At 41.6% G+C, this 21491-nt stretch overlaps 2 protein-coding genes across 2 annotated transcripts in view; both read right to left on the bottom strand.

Moving 5' to 3' along the window:
• b3galt1b (beta-1,3-galactosyltransferase 1b) overlaps positions 1–11925 on the bottom strand; it is a 125919-nt gene extending 113994 nt beyond the window's left edge. The window contains exon 1 of the mRNA XM_014164098.3: positions 11848–11925. The gene's annotated coding sequence lies outside the window, so the exon portion shown is untranslated. The remainder of the gene's footprint in view (positions 1–11847) is intronic.
• Positions 1–21491, bottom strand: part of LOC106581709 (uncharacterized) — a 123926-nt gene that overhangs the window by 64579 nt on the left and 37856 nt on the right. The gene's annotated exons all lie outside the window — the stretch shown is intronic.

The following is a 21491-nucleotide window of genomic DNA, read 5'->3' as shown; positions in this document are numbered from 1 at the left end:
GTGCAGGAAAATTCTCAGCAACAAAAAAGTGATCAAATTAAGATCCTATATATAGGCTCGTCCTCTGCACAGCTATGCAACGGAAGATCAAAATGATCTGTGTTACTTTGTTCATTGTACAGTGGAGTTGTTTGCATACGACTGCCTAAAGCATAATTTTGTATTGATGAAGAGGCAAAACATAAAACTGGCTAAGCAGAAGGACACAATCAATAGAGCTACTGCTCTCCTTCCAATCCCACATAGACTTCCTCTGAAGCTCTATGACAAACATTTCAGCAAAAATAAACCATTATCATCAGTATACTGGCACGACAATACAGACCACTATTTAAAAATCAAGTCGATGTTATTCAATTGCTTTAAATTGTAGAGAATGCACATTTATTTTGGTTGTTTACAGGGGAACTAAACAAATTGACAGTATACTATGTTAAGTCAATTTCTTTGGTGAAAAATATTTATTCTCTTGAAATGCCTGGATTTAGTAAGGTTTTGGTGGACTGACTTTTGCGGCGTTTCAAAACGGAAGCACTGGGAGGACAGAATAAATCACATTTAAATTCAGCTTTCAGACAGGGAGGGCTGGGAAGTTGCTTGTCTGACTGAGACAGATTGTCAGCAAGAGAAAGTCAAGTCTAGAGGGGATTACGACAAGGCTCTGTTGGTAAATCTAAAGGCACACTGTATAACAAGACCGATATGCAGATTCCTATAGTCATTGTCATCATTGCCTGGACATCAGTTATAGATTAAAGGGACATGAATGCATAATCAAACCATTGACCTTTAAATTAATTTGTGAAATACATTCTATTGAAGTGTGGTAATCAATTGTGAAGACATATAGATGAGGTTGCTGTAGTCATTGCGCTTACAATGGAAACAACGCATAAGCTATACAACTCAGCATATTTCGGTATATGACTAAGATTATTGATAGTGTAAAAGGACTTTAATATTAAAAGGGGAGGTTTTTTTGAGGGGAAAATAGGAGGAAATGCAATTATTCCAATGGTGTGTCTGGCTCAAAAAGCAGAAGAGCTGAAAAGTCAAACTTCTCCTGTTGGATTCCCCAGCTTAATCCTAAACAGCCAGACAGCGAGCGGCAGACTGAGGTTTACATGATTATGTGTGCAGTGCACTGCAGAAAACTAATCCTGTCTTTCACAGCCCTTTATTCCACACACAGGGCTCGAGCAGCATGTCTAAAACGGCACTAGAAAGAACAGAACATAAACAACAACATCTGCGTTTCTCTCGTCAGCCCCCTAAAATGGGGTTATTACAGTTGCAACACTGTAAAAAACCATTTGTTTTTTCATTAGTGACAGACGGACGGACGGATGGACGGACGGACGGATGGACGGACGGACGGACGGGGGGGATCGCTACAGTTAAATACCGCAATATTATTTGGGATTATATAATATCGATACGTTTACTCCAAGTATCGATAAAAAAAATAATTGCTAGGTATTTTTCATCCTATAGTTTGTTCTCCATCTCCTTTTTCCATAGTGAGCCAACATGTTTTCAGCACTTTTATTTCCATGATCTCTCGTCTCTCTGCAGCAGACATACAGTGAATTCGGATAGTATTCAGACCCTTTGACTTTTTCCACATTTTGTTACATTATAGCCTTATTCTAAAATTGATTAAATCATTTTTTTCCCCTCATCAATTTACACACAATACCCCATAATGACAAAGCAAAAACATGTTTAAAAAAAAAAACTTTTTGTAAATGTATATAGAAACAAAAACTGAAATTACATAAGCATTCAGACCCTTTAAATCAGTACTTTGTTGAAGCACCTTTTGCAGTGATTACAGCCTCGACCCTACAAGCTTGGCATAACTGTATTTGGGGAGTTTCTCCCATTCTGTCCCTGCAGATCCTCTCAAGCGCTGTAAGGTTGGATGGGGAGTGTTGCTGCAAAGCTATTTTAAGATATCTAAAGAGATGTTCGATTAGGTTCAAGTCCGGGCTCTGGCTGGGCCACTCAAGGACCTTCAGAGACTTGTCCCGAAGCCACTCCTGCATTGTCTTGGCTGTGTGCTTAGGGTCATTGTCCTGTTGGAAGGTGAACCTTCGCCCCAGTCTGAGGTCCTGAGTGGTCTGGAACAGGTTTTATTCAAGGATCTCTCTTTACCTTGCTCTGTTCATCTTTCCCTCGATGCTGACTAGTCTCCCAGTCCCTGCCACTGAAAAACATCCCCACAACATGACTGTGCCACCACCATGCTTCATCGTAGGTGCCAGGTTTCCTCCAGATGTGATGCTTAACATTCAGGCCAAAGAGTTCAATCTTGGTTTCATCAGACCAGAGAATCTTGTTTCTCATGGTCTGTGAGACTTTTGGTGCCATTTGGCAAACTCCAAGCGGGCTGTCATGTGCCTTTTACTGAGGAGTGGCTTCCGTCTGGCCACCCTACCATAAAGGCCTGATTGGTGGAGTGCTGCAGAGATGGTAGTACTTCTGGAAGGTTCCCCCATCTCTACAGAGGAACTCTGGAGCTCTGTCAGAGTGACCGTCGGGTTCTTGGGTCACCTCCCTGACTAAGGCCCTTCTCCGACCGATTGCTCAGTTTGGCCGGGTGGCCAGCTCTAGGAAGAGTCTTGGTGGTTCCAAACATTTTCCATTTAAGAATGATGGAGGCCACTGTGTTCTTGGAGACCTTCAATACTGCAGACATTTTTTGGTACCCTTCCCCTAATCTGTGCCTCGACACAATCCTGTCTCGGAGCTCTATGGACAATTCCTTCAACCTCATGGCTTGGTTTTTGTTCTGACATGCACTGTCAACGGTGGGACCTTATCTAGACAGGTGTGTGCCTTTCCAAATCATCTCCAATCAATTGAATATACCACAGGTGGACACCAATCAAGTTGTAAAAGAATCTCAAGGATGATCAATGGAAACAGGATGCACCTGAGCTCAATTTGGAGTCTCATAGCAAAGGATCTAAATACTTATGTAAGTAAGTATTCAAAATGGGGAAAAGGTCAAGGTGTCTGAATACTTTCCAAATGCACTTTATAGTGAGCAATATGTTTGGAACATTAAATCGCAATAACATCATAGTATTGAATCACAATACATATAGAATCGTGAGAATCGCAATAAATATTGTATCGGCACCTAAGTATCGTGATCCATGGCAATTCCTAGCCTTACTTTTCATGTCTGCCTTTAGACTTCCTGTCATCTCAAGGTCATGGGTTCAGTTGACTACATGGAAGGGAAAGCTTTGTTAAATCACTGAAAACATGCCCTGATCACAAGGGAAATCAAGTTAAATTCTCAAGAGGTCTCAGAACCACTCTTCTCCTATCAGGCAGCCGGGACAGGGAGGGAGGCAGACCAATATTCCGCAAGTGCTCCTTGAAATTTTCTCCATTCTTTATGAACGTTTGCATATTTATCACCGACTGGAGAAGGAAGGCAATGTTCATACATAATTCTGTGTAAAATGTGATTACTAAATAAACAGGTCGCAAGTGATACATGCAGTTTCTACAACTGGTTGTCAATCATCTTCGTGAATAGGCAAAATCATAGAAAAACAAATCAAGATAAACAATGATCAATGATTTAAGTCTCTACATAATATTTAAACAAATTGTGGAGCGGGCACGCATTTCAATAATTATGTTTTGCATGTTGTGGCTTCAAAGAGCATATACAGTGGCTTATTACAAAAGAATGATACATCTAGACTTGGACGACATTCAAACATAAGGACCAGGAAAAGAGTGTCTACTCCAAGCTTTGTTTACTGACTTCGGTGTTGAGGTAAACAACCAGCCATACGTTTCCATGGACGATAACTGGCATCTCTCCTATACAACACTTACTGGTTTAACAACAAAGTTCCCACTCAACACCATGTCTTTGTCTGGTGCCCTTTCGGATAGCAGTGTACAAGTGCAGTGTTTCAGTCAGTTAGCAGCAGCTCATCAGTATGCACTGAGAGGAACACCTGTGGTGTTTGCTCCAGAGTTTCATTTGATTGCTAATGTTTCCTTCAGAGACCTTCCGTTAAAGATGGAAGAGACACGTAATGAGACCATACATGAGACCAGACATAAGGCATCTCCTATGAATACTTGCATTTCAAAGTTTTCATTTTTTTTAAAGTGTACTAAAATATTAAATAGCGTTACTGAAATCCAAATTACTAAAAACAGTTCTGTGCAGTGATTCAAACTACCACACAAGGCTAAACTGGGAATCTGGGATTCCATCTAAAGTGAAATCACTTGCCCATGAAATTGTAGATTGCATAAAATAGATGAAACACTGAGAATGCAAAATACTATCCTGCATACTGATAAGATAAAAAGTAATTACTAATGTTATCAGAAGTTACAATGCATACTTCCTAATCATGTTTTGGGTCCAACTATGGAATCAAGATATGAGACCAGGGTTAGTGATAAGGTGCCACATAAGTATAGAGAGTTGGTTCACTATGATGCCATCACATTTAGTGAATGATACAATCAAAACAACAATATCAGGAAAACCAAAAAGACAACCCTCTAGCATTTCCACATTTACAAAGCGTATATATTTCTGTTTGGATACCAAAAACATGAAAGCAACTGAAGATGTGTTACTGAAACAATACTCCGCTGTGGCGTAGTGGAGGATATAGGTACAGTGCATTTGGAAAGTATTCAGACACCTTGACGTTTCCACATTTTGTTACGTTACAGCCTTATTCTATAATGGATTTAAAAAAATGTCCCTCATCAATCTACACACCATACACTATAATGATAAAGCGAAAACAGGTTTTTTAAATTTTTTGCAAATCTATATATTTTTTTTAACAGAAATCCCTTATTTACATAAGTATTCAGAACTTTGCCATGAGACTCGAAATTGAGCTCAGGTGCATCCTGTTTCCATTGATCATCCTTGAGATGTTTCTACAACTTGATTGGAGTTCACCTGTGGTAAATTCAATTGATTGGACATGATTTGGAAAGGCACACACCTGTCTATATAAGGTCCCACAGTTGACAGTGCATGTCAGAGCAAAAACCAAGCCATGAGGTCGAAGGAACTGCCTGTAGATATCATGACACAAGGCGAGACTCAGATGCAGACACAGGAGGAAGATGGTTAAAGTTTAAGATGTTTAATAATCCAAAAGTTGTAGGCAAGAGAATGGTCGTGGACAGGCAAAGGTCAAAACCAGTCCAGGAGGTACAGAGTGGCAGACAGACTTGAGGTCAAGGCAGGCAGAATGGTCAGGCAGTTGGGTAGAGAGTCCAGAAACAGGCAAGGGTCAAAACCGGGAGGACCAGAAAAGGAGAATAGCAAAAAGCAGGAGAGTGGGAAAAACACTGGTTGACTTGGAAACATACAAGACGAACTGGCACAAAGAGACAGGAAACACAGGGATAAATACACTGTGGAAAACAAGTGACACCTGGAGGGGGTGGCGACAATAACAAGGACAGGTGAAACAGATCAGGGTGTGACAGTAGAGCTCCGAGACAGAATTGTATCAAGGCACAGATCTGGGGAAGGGTACCAAAAAATGTCTGAAGCATTGAAGGTCCCCAAGAACAAAGTGGCCTCCATCATTCTTAAATGGAAGAAGTTTGGAACCACTAAGACTCTTCCTAGAGCTGGCTGCCCGGCCAAACTGAGCAATCGGGGGAAAAGGGCCTTGGTCGAGAGGTGACCAACAGCCTGCTTGCAGTTTGCCAAAAGGCACCTAAAGGACTCACAAACCATGAGAAACAAGATTCTCAGGTGTGATGAAACCAAGTTTGAACACATTGGCCTGAATGCCAAGCGTCACGTCTGGAGGAAACATGGCACCATCCCTACAGTGAAGCATGGTGGTGGCAGCATCATGCTTCATGCTGTTGGGAGGTTTTTCAGCGGCAGAGAATGGGAGACTAGTCAGGATCGAGGGAAAGATGAACGGAGCAAAGTACAGAGAGATCCTTGATGGAAACCTGCTCCAGAGCGCTCGGGACCTCAGACTGGGGTGAAGGTTCACCTTCCAACAGGACAACGACCCTAAGCACACAGCCAAGAACACGCAGGAGTGGCTTCGGGACAAGTCTCTGAATGTCCGTGAGTGGCCCAGCCAGAGCCTGGACTTGAACCCGATCGAACATCTCTGGAGAGACCTGAAAGTAGCTGTGCAGCGACACTCCCCATCCAAGCTGACAGAGCTTGAGAGGATCTGCAGCCAAGAACGGGAGAAACTCCCCAAACACAGTTGTGCCAAGCTTGTAGCGTCATACCCAAGAAGACTCAAGGCTGTAATCACTGCCAAAGGTGCTTCAACAAAGTACTGAGTAAAGGGACTGAATACCTTTGTAAATGTGATATTTCAAGACCCGGTGTGAAAGAGCAAAATATCATGAGCTGATGATCCCATATATCCAGTTGTGTAGTGATGCCTGGAGAAGTACTGTACTGTAGGCATACTCTAATTTTGCCAATAATTTCCTAAACGGCCGCCCGATGAAGGAAAGGTGCCCCCTTGTGAAAAATCTGATGCACAACAGTGACATACAGTGCCTTCAGGAAGTACACTACATGACCAAAAGTATATGGACACCTGCACGTTAAACATCACATTCTAAAATCGTGGGCATTAATATGGAGTTGGTCCCCACTTTGCTGCTATAACAGCCTCCACTCTTCTGTGAAGGCTTTCCACTAGATGTTGGAACATTACTGCAGGGACTTCCTGGCTTGCAGTCGGCATTTCAATTCATCACAAAGGTGTTTGATGGGGTTGAGGTCAGGGCTCTGTGCAGGACCTCGCTTTGTGCACGAGGGCATTGTCATGCTGAAACAGAAAATGGCCTTTCCCAAACTGTTGCCACAAAGTTGGAAGCACAGAACCATCTAGAATGACATTGTATGCTGTAGCGTTAAGATTTCCCTTCACTGGAACTAAGGGCCCTAGCCCTAACCATGAAAAACAGCCCCAGACCATTATTCCTCCTCCACCAAACTTTACAGTTGGCACTATGCATTCGGGCAGGTGGCGTTCTCCTGGCATCCTCCAAACCCAGATTCGCGATTCATCACTCCAGTGAACTCGTTTCCACTGCTCCAGAGTCCAATGGCGACGAGTTTACAACACTCCAGCCGACGCTTGGCATTGCGCATGGTGATCTTAGGCTTGTGGGCGGCTGCTCGGCCATGGAAAACATTTCATGAAGCTCCCGACGAACAGTTCTTGTGCTGACGTTGCTTCCAGAGGCAGTTTGGAACTCGGTAGTGAGTGTTGCAACCGAGGACAGAAAATGTTGATGTGCTGCATGCTTCAGCACTCGGCGGTCCTGTTTTTCTGTGGCCTACCACCTTGCGGCTGATCCGTTGTTGATGCTATACCTTTCCACTTCACAATAACAGCACTTACAGTTGCCCGGGGCAGCTCTAGCAGGGGAGAAATTTGACTAACTGACTTGTTGGAAAGGTGGCATCCAATGAAGGTGCCACGTTGAAAGGCACTGAGCTCTTCAGTAAGGCCATTCTACTACCAATGTTTGTCTATGGAGATTGCATGGCTGTATGCTAGATTTTATACACCTGTCAGCAACGGGTGTGGCTGAAATAGCCGAATCCACATACTTTTCTATATATATATATATATATATATATATATATATTACATTTATACCCCTTGACTTATTCCACATTTTGTTGTGTTACAGCCTGAATTCCAAATGGACATATATGGATATACTCATCTATACACAATACCCCATAATGGTAAAGTGAAAACATGTTTTTAGAAAATGGTGCTAATTTATAGAAAATTAAATAGAGACATATCTCATTTTCATACATTACCAGTGAAAAGTTTGGACACACCTACTCATTCCAGGGTTTTTCTTTATTTTTACTATTTTCTACATTGTAGAATAATAGGGGAAGACATCAACTATTAAATAACACATATGGAATCATGTAGTAACCAAAAACGTGTTAAACAAATCAAAATATATTTAATATTTGAGATTCTTCAAAGTAGCCACCCTTTGCCTTGATGAGAGCTTTGCACACTCTTGGGATTCTCTCAACCAGCTTCATGAAGTAGTCACCTGGAATGCATTTCAATTAACAGGTGTGCCTTCTTAATGTGTTTGAGACAATAATTTGAGTTGTGACAAGGTAGGGGTGGTATACAGAAGATAGCCCTATTTGATAAAATACCAAGTCCATATTATGGCAAGGACGGCTTAAATAAGCAAAGAGAAACGACAGTCCAAATTTGTTCCAATCGCCGTGTCTTTGTGAGACGCAGAGTAGGTGAACGGATTATCTATGCATGTGTGGTTCCCACTGTGAAGCATGGAGGAGGATGTGTGATGGTGCTTTGCTGGTAACACTGTCAATGATTTATTTAGAATTCAAGGCACACTTAACCAGCATGGCTACACAGCATTCTGCAGCGATATGCCATCCTATCTGGTTTGCGCTTAGTGGGACTTTCATTTGTTTTTCAACAGGACAATGACCCAACACACCTGCATGCTGTGTAAGGGCAATCTTACTTAATTTTACTTTCATTTTTTTACCGCTTTTTCTCCCCAATTTCGTAGTATCCAATTGGTAGTTACAGTCTTGTCTCATCGCTGCAACTCCCGTACGGACTCGGGAGAAGTGAAGGTCGAGAGCCGTGCGTCCTCCGAAACACAACCCAACCAAGCCGCACTGCTTCTTGACACAATTCCCACTTAACCTGGAAGCAAGCCGCACCAATGTGTCGGAGGAATCACCGTACACCTGGCAACGTGCACTGTGCCTGGCCCGCCACAGGAGTCACTAGTGCGCGATGGGACAACAACATCCCTGCCGGCCGAACCCTCCCCTAACCCGGACAACGCTGAGCCAATTGTGCCCCGCCCCATGGGTCTCCCGGTCATGGCCGGCTGCGACAGAGCCTGGACTCGAACCCAGAATCTCTAGTGGCACAGCTAGCACTGCGATGCAGTGCCTTCGACCACCGCGCCACTCGGAAGCCCCCTACGTAAGGGCTATTTGACCAAGAAAGAGATTGATGGAGTGCTGCATCAGATGACCTGGCCTCCACAATCACCCGACCTCAACCCAATTGAGATGGTTTGGGATGAGTTGGACCGCAAAGTGAAGGAAAATAAGCCAACAAATGCTCAGAATATGTGGGAACTCCATCAAGATTGTTGGAAAAGCATTCCAGGTGATGCTGGTTGAGAGAATGACAAGAGTGTGCAAATCTGTCATCAAAACAAAGGGTGGCTACTTTTAAGAATATACAATATAAAATCTATTTTATTTGTTTAACACTTTTTTGTTTACTACATGATTCCAAACTTTTGACTGGTACTGTACGTACCTGCCTATAGAACTCAAATGCCCGTCTAACTGATTCGTTCCACCAATAACATTTATTCTGTGATCCACTTGACCCAGAGCTGTGGAACACCGAATTCCACAATGACCATGCCAGTGGGCCTTGAGAGCCAGAAAATTCCCTCAGAGAAACCCAATTATAGCTCCAGTGCCTCTTCAGGAATGGTCTTTAAATATATAATGCACCACCCAAAGGGAACAGAGAAAGGCAACTCCTAAAGCTCTACTAAAGCTCTGAAAAAATACCCATTCCTGCAGAAATACATATTTTATTTTGCCCCCATCTTTCATCAAATACAAGCCTTGGTTTGAGAATGAAGAATATCATGAAAGGATATTGGGCGATGAAACAAATATCTAACAGATTTGCCTACTGGTAACCTGCTTCAAACTGCTTCATCTGTTCTGAATAGATGTATGATAAACCAAGTCCTATTGTTTTAATTATTGGGCTGCAGATTTTCATATTCACCCACTTAAATGATTTCCTTGGCATTATATTTTCCACTAGAAATTCTGCAGGAGTAGTGAACCCAACCAGAGCCATCTTTGAAAATCATTCCTTGGAATACATTTCACATTCATTGTTGTGTGGTTCCCCATTTTGCCTCCTGGTGCAGCAAATGTCACAATATGCCAATGCAAAAAAGTTGAATCAATTAACTCCCACGTCTATTGAAGCTGCAATCGATATGTCAATGCCAAGGAACTGGATTCAAAGCTGTAATTAAAACATAAGGCAGAAAGGGGGATACGATAGAGCCTGTGTCCGCCAGGATTGTTTCACACACCTGTGTCTATGTGTTCTGCAGATGTGCATGTTTTATTGGTGCGCGAGCAAGAGTTTGGATTTATATTGATGCTTCGACTAAAGGGATAATGTGATCCAATCGAGTGCAAAATGGCAATGACACAGATTATTACAGTGGAGCTCTAAGGAAGATGGATGAGGTGCACAGTAGCATTTGTTAGATACCAAACCAATAACTGAAATTAAATTGGACACCACACACTCCACATCAAGGTTAAGGCAGAACCTACAACTACATGACTGCCAGGGATGAAAAGCCAATGGGAGAACATTTATATAAGCAGTCCCCCTTTGCAGACGTCAAGAGGAATCTCATATAATAAAATAGATGTGCTAAACAAATTCACCACATATTTGAGGTCAAAAAGGCAAAAACCAAGGACTCAGCATATTCAACATGAATATAAGCCTGTGAGCGCCTGTTGAAAGGAGGAATTCGCATTGACGGTACTGACGAGATACCTACAGGCTCTCAACGTGTAAGGGAGCAGAACTCTTTGACAGCAGCACAAAACTATGTAAATTAAAGTGATTGTAGTCAAAGGCTGACATTTTCGTTTTTATCTGTAAACACCTAAATCTCCTCCAAAAGAAGATTGTGCTAGTGCTAGATTGGTATTATCAAGCACACAAACTGAAGAGGTATAGGCTATGCCTTTGTATTGTTGATATGCTGCCTATCACATTCTCATGGTTATGTTTCAAATCCCAATTATGCTTTTTAGTATCAGACAAATCATACAGAGAGAATTGGCATATATCATGTTCCTAAGCTACAGTAAGCCTAAACGCACAATCATATGCATGGCCATATGGGATGCATCATGTGTGTGGGCACAGCACGATTTAATAAACGCACTATTTAAATGACTTAACTGCAACGCAATATAATTTAGCCAAATTGCCATAATGTATTGTACACAGACACAGAGTACGTAACTTTATGGTAACACTTTAAATGAAGTAACTCCTATACGTGTGTCTAGGCTAACATTGCCCATAGGCATTTCTGTCTTTCAGTCTTCTCATCTTCCTGGAGGTTGGAGATATAACAGACATGATGGTACTATAAGATGAATATGCCTCTGTACAACCAGGAGGACAGCGGGAGTTTTAGAGATATCAGAAGAAACTACACAGACACTACATGCCACATAGACAACAGTGCCTAGAACAGGGCTACAGTAAGACAACCTGTCCGTTTATTTTCATTATTAGAAGACTTCTTCACACCAAGTTTCTAATCGCCAAATGAAGTGTTTTTTTTTGGGGGGGGGGGGGGGCTAGTCCACTGTCATTATCAAAATAGCCCCCATCAAGAGTTTCCCAGTGCTGCACAATTGAGCAGAAATCCTAAATCTATTATCAGTGGGCTCGCGTCCAGCGGAGGGCACAGGAACACGCAGATGCTAGAGCTACACTGTGGATTTTTAGGAGTTAATTAAGGAAATACCTCGCTACTGAATAAAAAAATATTTGAACAGTAGCCCGATATGAGCAGGTTGGGACCGTGAACGCAACCGTGTAAATATTACGGTAAACTCATTTACATGGAGTCAAATCCCCGGCATAGGCTACTAAACAGTTGATTAAAGTGGCTCTAAAACAGTACAATAGACGGCAGAAACAAGCAAGCTGAGCCTACCTATTTTATCGTCTCCATCCCATTCAGACTTCTGGTCCTGATGCGAGAGCGGTGCCTTCAGCATCCTAAAGCGAAACGCTATTTGTCTCGAAGAGAAAAGATCGTAGTGCCTGGAGTTAGAGCTCATACATTGACAAGAGACCGGCCCAATCAGAAAGTAATCCGATGGAGTCGTAGCCAATCCACTTGAGAGAAAAAAAAGCTACTTTACATACTGTAGCAAGGTAGATTGACGTTATAAGGGTATTTCCATTCAACAAACAATTGTTATAAATTTGCGGAATGACTGGCTTTATAGCCCAATTCTTTAATTGTAACACCAACTGGCTAGGCTAAACTACTTGCTTATGGGATAAACTGGAGATATTTTTATGTTTAAAGAAATAACAAGACAAGAAACAAAAAATAACTACACAAGAGGGACATTATATTCACTCCTATTTCTTAAGTGTAAAAATGTGGTGAAACAAATCCTAGATTTCCTTTCTGTACCACAGTGGCACCCACATTACAGACCTTTCAGCACATACAGTACTCAATGCTCATCCCCAGACAGGATTAATGACATATAAATGCAGCCTACCAGAAATGTAATTTACCTGCAAGGCAGGCAGGGGAAAAACTGCTCGAAAAGCCAAAGATCAGCATGGGAAAAACTTCTGGGGGAAAAAATCTCATATACAGTCTATTGTAACAAGTAAGAATAGCCTATATTAGGCTATATATAATAGCCTATATTAAAAGAGCTTAAACTCTGTATAAGTAAAAATGACTAGGCTATAATAACATTGAGTATAATAGCTTGTGTAAAATTTGTAAATTAGATCATGCTCAATTGATGTAGAGATTGACTAAACTCACAGAAGAAGCAGATATATGATACATGTACCACCACAGCACAGGTCTGGGGGTGTTGAAAAATAGAAACGGATTTATACATTGACTGGAGTGGATGGAATGGCTAAACAGGGTGGAGTCCACAAATGGAGCCATGCCAAAGGAGGTAGTGGAGAGGAAGAGGATAGATGACCTGCTACATTTGGTCATAAGTCTACTTTAAAACGGTAGTTGCATGTATTTTAAGACTATATGATATATGATGGCTATATGATGAGCTATCCAAACAGCACATGCATGTTTCACAAATATCTTGCCTTTCTTGAATCCTCTAAATATATATTTTTAAATCTGAGTGTGACCCTTATGGGAAAAACCACATGAATTCCACATGTGAACACATGATCTCATGAGAACATGATCTCATGTTAAATAAATATGACAACATGGGATTGCAAAATTTTAGTATAAGAGAGAATGATTTATTTCAACTTTAATTTCTTTCATCACATTCCCAGTGGGTAAGAAGTTTACATACACTCAATTTGTATTTGGTAGCATTGCCTATAAATTGTTTAACTTGGGTCAAACGTTTCGGGTAGGCTTCCACAAGGTTCCCACAATAAGTTGGGTGAATTTTGGCACATTCCTCCTGACAGAGCTGGTGTATCTGAGTCAGGTTTGTAGGCCTCATTGCTCGCACGCGTTTTTTTTTCTTGAATCCTCTAAATATATATTTTTAAATCTGAGTGTGACCCTCATGGGAAAAACCACATGGATTCCACATGTGAACACGAGATCTCATGATCTCATGTTAAATAAATATGACAACATGGGGTTGCAAAATGTCAATATGTGATGCTATTAAACTGCATGTGAAATTTCACATGTGAAATCATGTGCAAAACATTTTTTTGGAAGACTTCACATGAGATATTGAGGGGATGGGATTATCTGGCATAGGTTTTCCCGGTGGGAGGAGTTTGCACCAGGAGAAAAGGTAAAAAGTGATCGCATTTTTTATTTTGGAACCGGGCCGCCTCTCAGGCGTGAGCCAGGTTCCCTGGTCAAAGCCCACGGCGAAGTTGGCTCAAAACCAAAGTGACTTAGATTCAGCACGTGGAGAAATTAGTTGTATTCTGCGTTTTCACATGCAAAAGGGATTACTTTTGATAAAAATTCTTTATCTGCCCTCCAATGAAAACAACTAGTTTGAAAATTGTAACATATATTTGATGGAAAAGAGATGTATGTTTGTGGATGATGCTCTATGCTCTCTTGTGGACAACATGAACGAGCGGCACAGATTACTGTTCCGTTTGAGAAGGGTTCTCCTCCCTTAGCGCTTTTGCCCGTTCACGTCACGGGCAATAGCCAGGTGCGCCGCAGATCAGGTTAATAGAAGTCCCTCTATGTTATCCCTTGCTCACATGTTTAGTTTCATGCCATCACATGATACTTTACATGTCATGTCATCGCTTCACATATCACATGAGATCACATGTGAAACAACTGATCATGTGAAATTGATGTGGTTTTTCCCATAAGGGTGAGGACCATGTTAGGATTCTTGTAAGACGTTCTCAAGATATTTGTTTTACCTGTCGTCGGGAGCTTACATGATGGTCCCAGATGGTCCCAAACCATTATAAATAAAGTAATAGTATGGTGGTTTTAAAGTAAGTGGTACACTGTTCATGAAAAAATATGACCCCTCCTGGAATTTGAACTTTCAACCTCTGGATTTGAGGTGTGCTGATCTTTCTACTGCACCACAAAGTCTGTAGTATGCTACACACTCACTACCTATACTACAGATCTCTTCACATACTGTAGCAAAATAGTGCCATCTGCACTGCTATTTTAGTTATCAGTTAATCTGACAATTCACTCACTATTGATTTAATTTCATTATTTCAGCAGTTTGAGGGTTTTCTGTAAAGTTGTCTAATGTTGGTGGGGCATACAGTTGAAGTCAGAAGTTTACATACACCTTAGCCAAATACATTTCAACTCAGTTTTTCACAATTCCTGACATTTAATCCTAGTAAATATTCACTGTCTTAGGTCAGTTAGGATCACCACTTTATTTTAATAATGTGAAATGTCAGAATAATAGTAGAGAGAATGATTTATTTCAACTTTTATTTCTTTCATCACATTCCCAGTGGGTCAGAAGTTTACATACACTCAATTAGAATTTGGTAGCATTGCCTTTATATTGTTTAACTTGGGTCAAACATTTTGGGTAGCCTTCCACAAGCATCCCACAATAAGTTGGGTGAATTTTGGCCCATTCCTCCTGACAGAGCTGGCGTATCTGAGTCAGGTTTCTAGGCCTCCTTGCTCACACATGCTTTTTCAGTTCAGCCCACATATTTTCTATAGGATTGAGGTAAGGGCTTTGTGATGGCCACTCCAATACCCTGACTTTGTTGTCCTTAAGCCATTTTGCCACAATTTTGGAAGTATGATTGGGGTCATTGTCCATTTGGAAGACCCATTTGCGACCAAGCTTTACCTTCCTGACTGATGTCTTGAGATGTTGCTTTGGGGCGGCAGCGTAGCCTAGTGGTTAGAGCATTGGACTAACAACCAAAAGGTTGTAATATCAAATCTCTGAGCTGACAAGGTACAAATCTGTCGTTCTGCCCCTGAACAAGGCAGTTAACCCACTGTAAGAATTTGTTCTTAACTGACTTGCCTAGTTAAATAAATATCCACATAATTTGAATTCCTCATGATGCTATCTATTTTGTGAAGTACACCAATCCCTCCTGCAGCAAAGGACCCCCACAACATGATGCTGCCACCCCCGTGCTTCATGGTTGGGATGGTGTTCTTCGGCTTGCAAGCATCCCCCTTTATCCTCCAAACATAACGATGGTCATTATGGCCAAACAGGTCTATTTTCTTTTCATCAGACCAGAGGACATTTCTCCAAAAACTACGATCTTTGTCCCCATGTGCAGTTGCAAACCGTGGTCTGGCTTTTTTTAATGGCGGTTTGGAGCAGTGGCTTCTTCCTTACTGAGCAGCCATTCAGTTTATGTTGATATAGGACTGGTTTCACTGTGGATATAGATACTTTTGTACTTGTTTCCTCCAGCATCTTCACAGGGTCCTTTGCAGTTGTTCTGGGATTTAATTGCACTTTTTGCACCAAAGTACGTTCATCTCTAGGAGACAGAACGTGTCTCCTTCCTGAGCGGTATGACTGCTCTTTGGTCCCATGCTGTTTATTCTTGCGTAGTATTGTTTGTACAGATGAACGTGGCACGTTCAGGCATTTGGAAATTGCTCCCAAGGATGAACCAGATTGTGGAGGTCTACAATTTTTTTTCTGAGGACCTGGCTGATTTCTTTTGATTTTCCCATGATGTCAAGCAAAGAGGCACTGAGTTTGAAGGTAGGCCTTGAAATAGATCCACACGTACACCTCCAATTCACTCAAAATGTGTCAATTAGCCTAGCAGAAGCTTCTAAAGCCATGACATCATCTTCTGAAATTTTCCAAGCTTTTTAAAGGCACAGTCAACTTAGTGTATGTATACTTCTGACCCACTGCAATTGTGATACAGTGAATTATAAGTGAAATAATCTGTCTGTAAACAATTGTTGGAAAAATAACTTGTGTCATACACAAAGTAGATGTCCTAACCGACTTGTCAAAACTATAGTTTGTTAACAAGAAATTTGTGGAGTGGTTGAAAAATGAGTTTTAATGACTCCAACCTAAGTGTATGTAAACTTCTGACTTCAACTGTATATAGGCCAAAACACACATCACGACAAGAGAGACAACACAACACAGAAAGACCTAATACAACAACATAGCAAGGCAGTAACACATGACAACACAGCAAGGTAGCAACACAACATGGTAGCAGCACAAAACATGGTACAAAAATTATTGGGCACAGACAACAGCACAAAGGGCAAGAAGGTAGACATAACAATACATCATGCAAAGCAGCCACAACTGTCAGTAAGATTATCCATGATTGAGTCTTTGAACGAAGAGATTGAGATAAAACTGTCCTGTTTGAGTGTTTGTTGCAGCTCGTTCCAGTCGCTAGCTGCAGCGAACTGAAAAGAGGAGCGGCCCAGGGATGTGTGTGCTTTGGGGACCTTTACAAAATGTGACTGGCAGAACGGGTGTTGTATGTGGAGGATGAAGGCTGCAGTAGATATCTCAGATAGGGGGAAGTGAGGCCTAAGAGTGTTTTATAAATAAGCATCAACCAGTGGGTCTTGCGACGGGTATGCAGAGATGACCAGTTTACAGAGGAGTATAGAGTACAGTGATGCGTCCTATAAGTAGCATTGGTGGCAAATCTGATGGCTGAATGGTAAAGAACATCCAGTCGCTTGAGAGCACCCTTACCTGCCGATCTATAAATTACCTCTTAACTTTAACTTTAGCCTACAGCTTTGATATGTGCTGAGAGAAGGACAGTCTACCATCTAGCCATACTCCCAAGTACTTTTATGAGGTGACTACCTCAAACTTTAAACCCTCATGGGTGGTAATCACACATGTGGGGAGAGGGGCATTCTTCTTAACAAACCACATTACCTTTGTTTTGGAGGTGTTCAGAACAAGGTTAAGGGTAGAAAATGCTTGTTGGACACTAAGAAATCTGTTGTAGAGCTTTTAATACAAAATCCGGGGAGGGGCCAGCTGAGTATAAGACTGTATCATCTGCATATAAATGGATGAGAGAGCTTCCTACCGCCTGAGCTATGTTGTTGATGTAAGTTTGAGAAGAGTGTGGGGCCTAGGATTGAACCTTGGGGTACACCCTTGGTGACAGGCATTGGCTGACAGCAGATTTTCTGACTTTATACATTGCACTCTTTGAGAGAGGTAGTTAGCAAACCAGGCCAAAGAACCTTATGAGACACCACTACTCCTTAGCCGGCCCACATGAATGGATTGGTCTACTGTATCAAAAGCTTTGGCCAAGTCAATAAAAATAGCAGCATAACATTGCTTAGAATCAAGGGCAATGGTGACATCATTGAGGACCTTTAAGGTTGCAGTGATACATCCATAACCTGAGCAGAAACCAGATTGCATACCAGAGAGAATACTATAGACATCAAGAAAGCCAGTCAGTTGATTATTGACAAGAAGAAAGGGTCTAAACCATCTGACCCAGATGTTTTTTGGGGGTCAAGTTTCAGGCGCTCCTTTAGCACCTCGGACACAGTGACTGCCTGCAGGAAGAAACTTTTTATCTGGGCAGGGGAAAAAGAGGGCGAATCGTTGGTGATAGTCACATTAGAAGGGGTGGGAGATGAGGAAATGTTGGACGGGCAAGGAGGCATGGCTGAGCCAAATAGGAATCCTGACTTAATGAAATGGTGATTAAAGAGCTCAGTCATGTGCTTCTTGTCAGTTACAACCACATCATCAACTTTAACCTCACTAGGGTAGGGGGCACTATTTTCACCTCCGGATGAAAAGCGTGCCCAAAGTAAACTGCCTGCTACTCAGGCCCAGAAGCTAGGATATGTATATAATTCGATTTGGATAGAAAACACTCCAAAGTTTCTAAAACTGTTAAAATAATGTCTGAGTATAACAGAACTGAAATGGCAGGCGAAAACCTGAGGAAAATCCATCCAGGAAGTGTCATTACCTTGAAATGGCTGTTTTTCCAATGAAACCCTATCCACCATTTAAAGGGATAGGACCCAGATTCCATTCCCTATGGCTTCCACTTGTTGTGAACAGTCTTTAGACATTGTTTCAGGCTTTTATTCTGAAAAATGAGGGAGAATGACAACATTGAGTGAGTGGATGCTGAGATGTCCTCAGAGCTGGTTACTGAAGCTTTTGTCCGATTGAAATATTATCGATTATTTAGGCTAAAAAAAACCTGAGGATTGATTATAAACATCGTTTGACATGTTTCTACGAACTTTACGGATACTATTTGGAATTTTCGTCTGCCTCTTGTGATCGCATTTGAGCCATTGGATTACTGAACAAAACATGCCAACAAAATGGAGGTTTTTGGATATAAAGAGGGACTTTATCGAACAAAACAAACATTTGTTGTGTAACATGGAGTCTTGTGAGTGCAACCATATGGAGATCATCAAAGGCAAGTGATTCATTTTATTGCTATTTCTGACTTTCGTGACTAATCTACTTGGCTGGTAACTGTATGTAATGTTTTGTGTGCTGAGCGCTGACCTCAGATAATCGCATGGTTTGCTTTCGCCGTAAAGGCTTTTTGAAATCTGACACGGCAGCTGGATTAACAAGAAGTTAAGCTTTATTTTGATGTATAACACATATATATTTTCAAGAATGTTAAATATTTCAATTGAGTATTTTTGAATTTCCAGCTCTGCAATTTCACTGGATGTTGGCCAGGTGGGACGGTAGCGTCCCACACCCCCTAGAGAGATTAAGGGACATGGGCAGCTGTGAGAAGGAGGGTTTATTCTCCAGGTCTTTAACCGTTTTCCAGAACTTCTTGGTGCTAGACCCACAGAGAGAGAACTGCTCCTTAAAGTAACTAACTTTGGCCTTCCGGATAGCCTGAGTGCACTTATTTCTCATTTGCCTGAACGAGAGCCAATCAGCCTGAGTATGCGTGGGCCGAGCCTATCGTCAAATGCAATTCTTGAGGTGGAGTAACTCTGCAAGATCATGGTCGAACCAGGGGCTCAACCTTTTTTAAATTCTAATTTTCTTTATGGGGGCGTGTTTGTTAACAATACCACTGAAAATATCAAAAAAGAAGGTCCAAGCGTCTTTGACAAAGGGGATCAATCTGATTCTATACCATTTTACAGAGGCCAGTTCATGAAGGACAGCTTGCTTGTTAAAGTTTTTTAGCAAGCGTCTATGACAAATCAGGACAGGTCGTTTCCCTGAGCAGCCATTATGAACACAGGCTGTTAAACAGTGATCACTAAGGTCATTACAGAAAACCCCAGACTGATACCTATCAGGATTATTGTGAAGATAACATCAAGGAGAGTAGCCTTTCTGGGTGTTTGGAGTCATACCTTGAGGGATTGAGAAAGATTGAGAAAGATAATTTGAGAAAGAGTTCGAAAGTCCCATTGCTTTAGGACTTGGTCAGGTGGTTTAAGCATGTCCCAGTTTAGGTCACCTAGCAGGACAAATTCAGACTTCGTGTAAGGGTCCAGGAGAGAGCTTAGGGCAGGAAGGGTACAGGTCGGTGCTGATGGAGGACAATTGCACCCAGCAACAGTCAACAAAGAGTTATTTGAAAGTGTAATGCTTAAAACCAGCAAACTTGGTGGAGACAACCGAGCACCGAAGGTGATCCTTGGAAAAGATTGCCACTACCCCAACTGGAAGATCTGTCTTGCCGAAAAAGGTTATAACCAGAAAGGTTAACATCAGTATTCAAAACACTCTTCCTTAACCACGTCTCAGTAATGACCAACATGTCTGGATTGGAGCTGTGAACCCACACTTTCAATTGATCCATTTTAGGCAATAAGCTTCTAGTGTTAACATGCAGAAAACTTGCTTTTACAAGAGCAGAAATCAGTGAAGCAGATACCAGATCAGGTGTATTGTCTCAGCGGGGTGAATATTTATCTAATCAAGACATGTTAGTGGTCTATTCTTCATAAAAAGAACATTACAGAGTATTGTGTGTAGATTGTTGACAAAAAATTACAATTACATCCATTTTAATCCAACTTTGTAACACAACAAAAATGTGGAAAAAGTAAAGGAGTGTGAATACTTTCTGAAGGCACTGTGCTTTGAAGTCCAAAGCGTCGGAATACAGGTCAAATCAGCCATTGACACAGACGTGGCGATGTAGCAGAAATATCAGAATGCCGTGAACCAAGAGGTTGTGAGTTCAAATCCCAGGTGAGGACACATTGAATAAGAATTACTGTATAAATAAACATACAGAATGTAGTCATTCCAGTCAAAAGTTTGGACACACCTACTCATTCAAGAGTTTTTCTTTATTTGTACTATTTTCTACAAATTCTTCTAAGTAGCCACCTTTTGCCTTGATGACAGCTTTGCACACTCTTGGCATTCTCTCAACTAGCTTCACCTGGAATGCTTTTACAACAGTGTTGAAGGAGTTCCCACATATGCTGAGCACTTGTTGGCTGCTTTTTCTTCACTCTGCAGTCCAACTCATCCCAAACCATTTCAATTGGGTTGAGGTCGGGTGATTGTGGAGACCAGGTCATTTGATGCAGCACTCTATCACTCTCCTTCTTGGTCAAATAGCCCTTACACAGCCTGGAGCTGTGTTTTGGGTCATTGTCCTGTTGAAAAACAAATGATAGTCCCACTAAGTGCAAACCAGATGGGATGGTGTATCACTGCAGAATGCTGTGGTAGCCATGCTGGTTAAGTCTGCATTGAATCAAAATAAATCACAGACAGTGTCACCAGCAAAGCACCCCCACACTATCACACCTCCACCATGCTTCACGGTGGGAACCACACATGCGAAGATCATCCGTTCACCTACCCTGCGTCTCACAAAGACACGGCGGTTGGAACCAAAAATCTCATCAAACCAAAAGATAGATTTCCAGTGGTCTTATGTCCATTGCTCGTGTTTCTTGGCCCATGCAAGTCTTCTTCTTATTGCTGTCCGTAAGTAGTTGTTTCTGTGCCGAAATTCAACCATGAAGGCATGATTCATGCAGTCTGCTCTGAACAGTTGATGTTGAGATGTGTCTGTTACTTGAACTCTGTGAAGCATTTATTTGGGCAGCAATTTTTGAGGCTGGTAACTCTAATGAACTTATCCTCTGCAGCAGAGGTAAGG

The sequence above is a fragment of the Salmo salar genome, chromosome 21 (assembly GCF_965601325.2).
Source record: "Salmo salar chromosome 21, fSalSal1, whole genome shotgun sequence".
Taxonomy (NCBI): Eukaryota; Metazoa; Chordata; class Actinopteri; order Salmoniformes; family Salmonidae; genus Salmo; species Salmo salar.
Note: the sequence above shows the minus strand (reverse complement) of the source record. Positions and strands in the feature narration are given on the sequence as shown.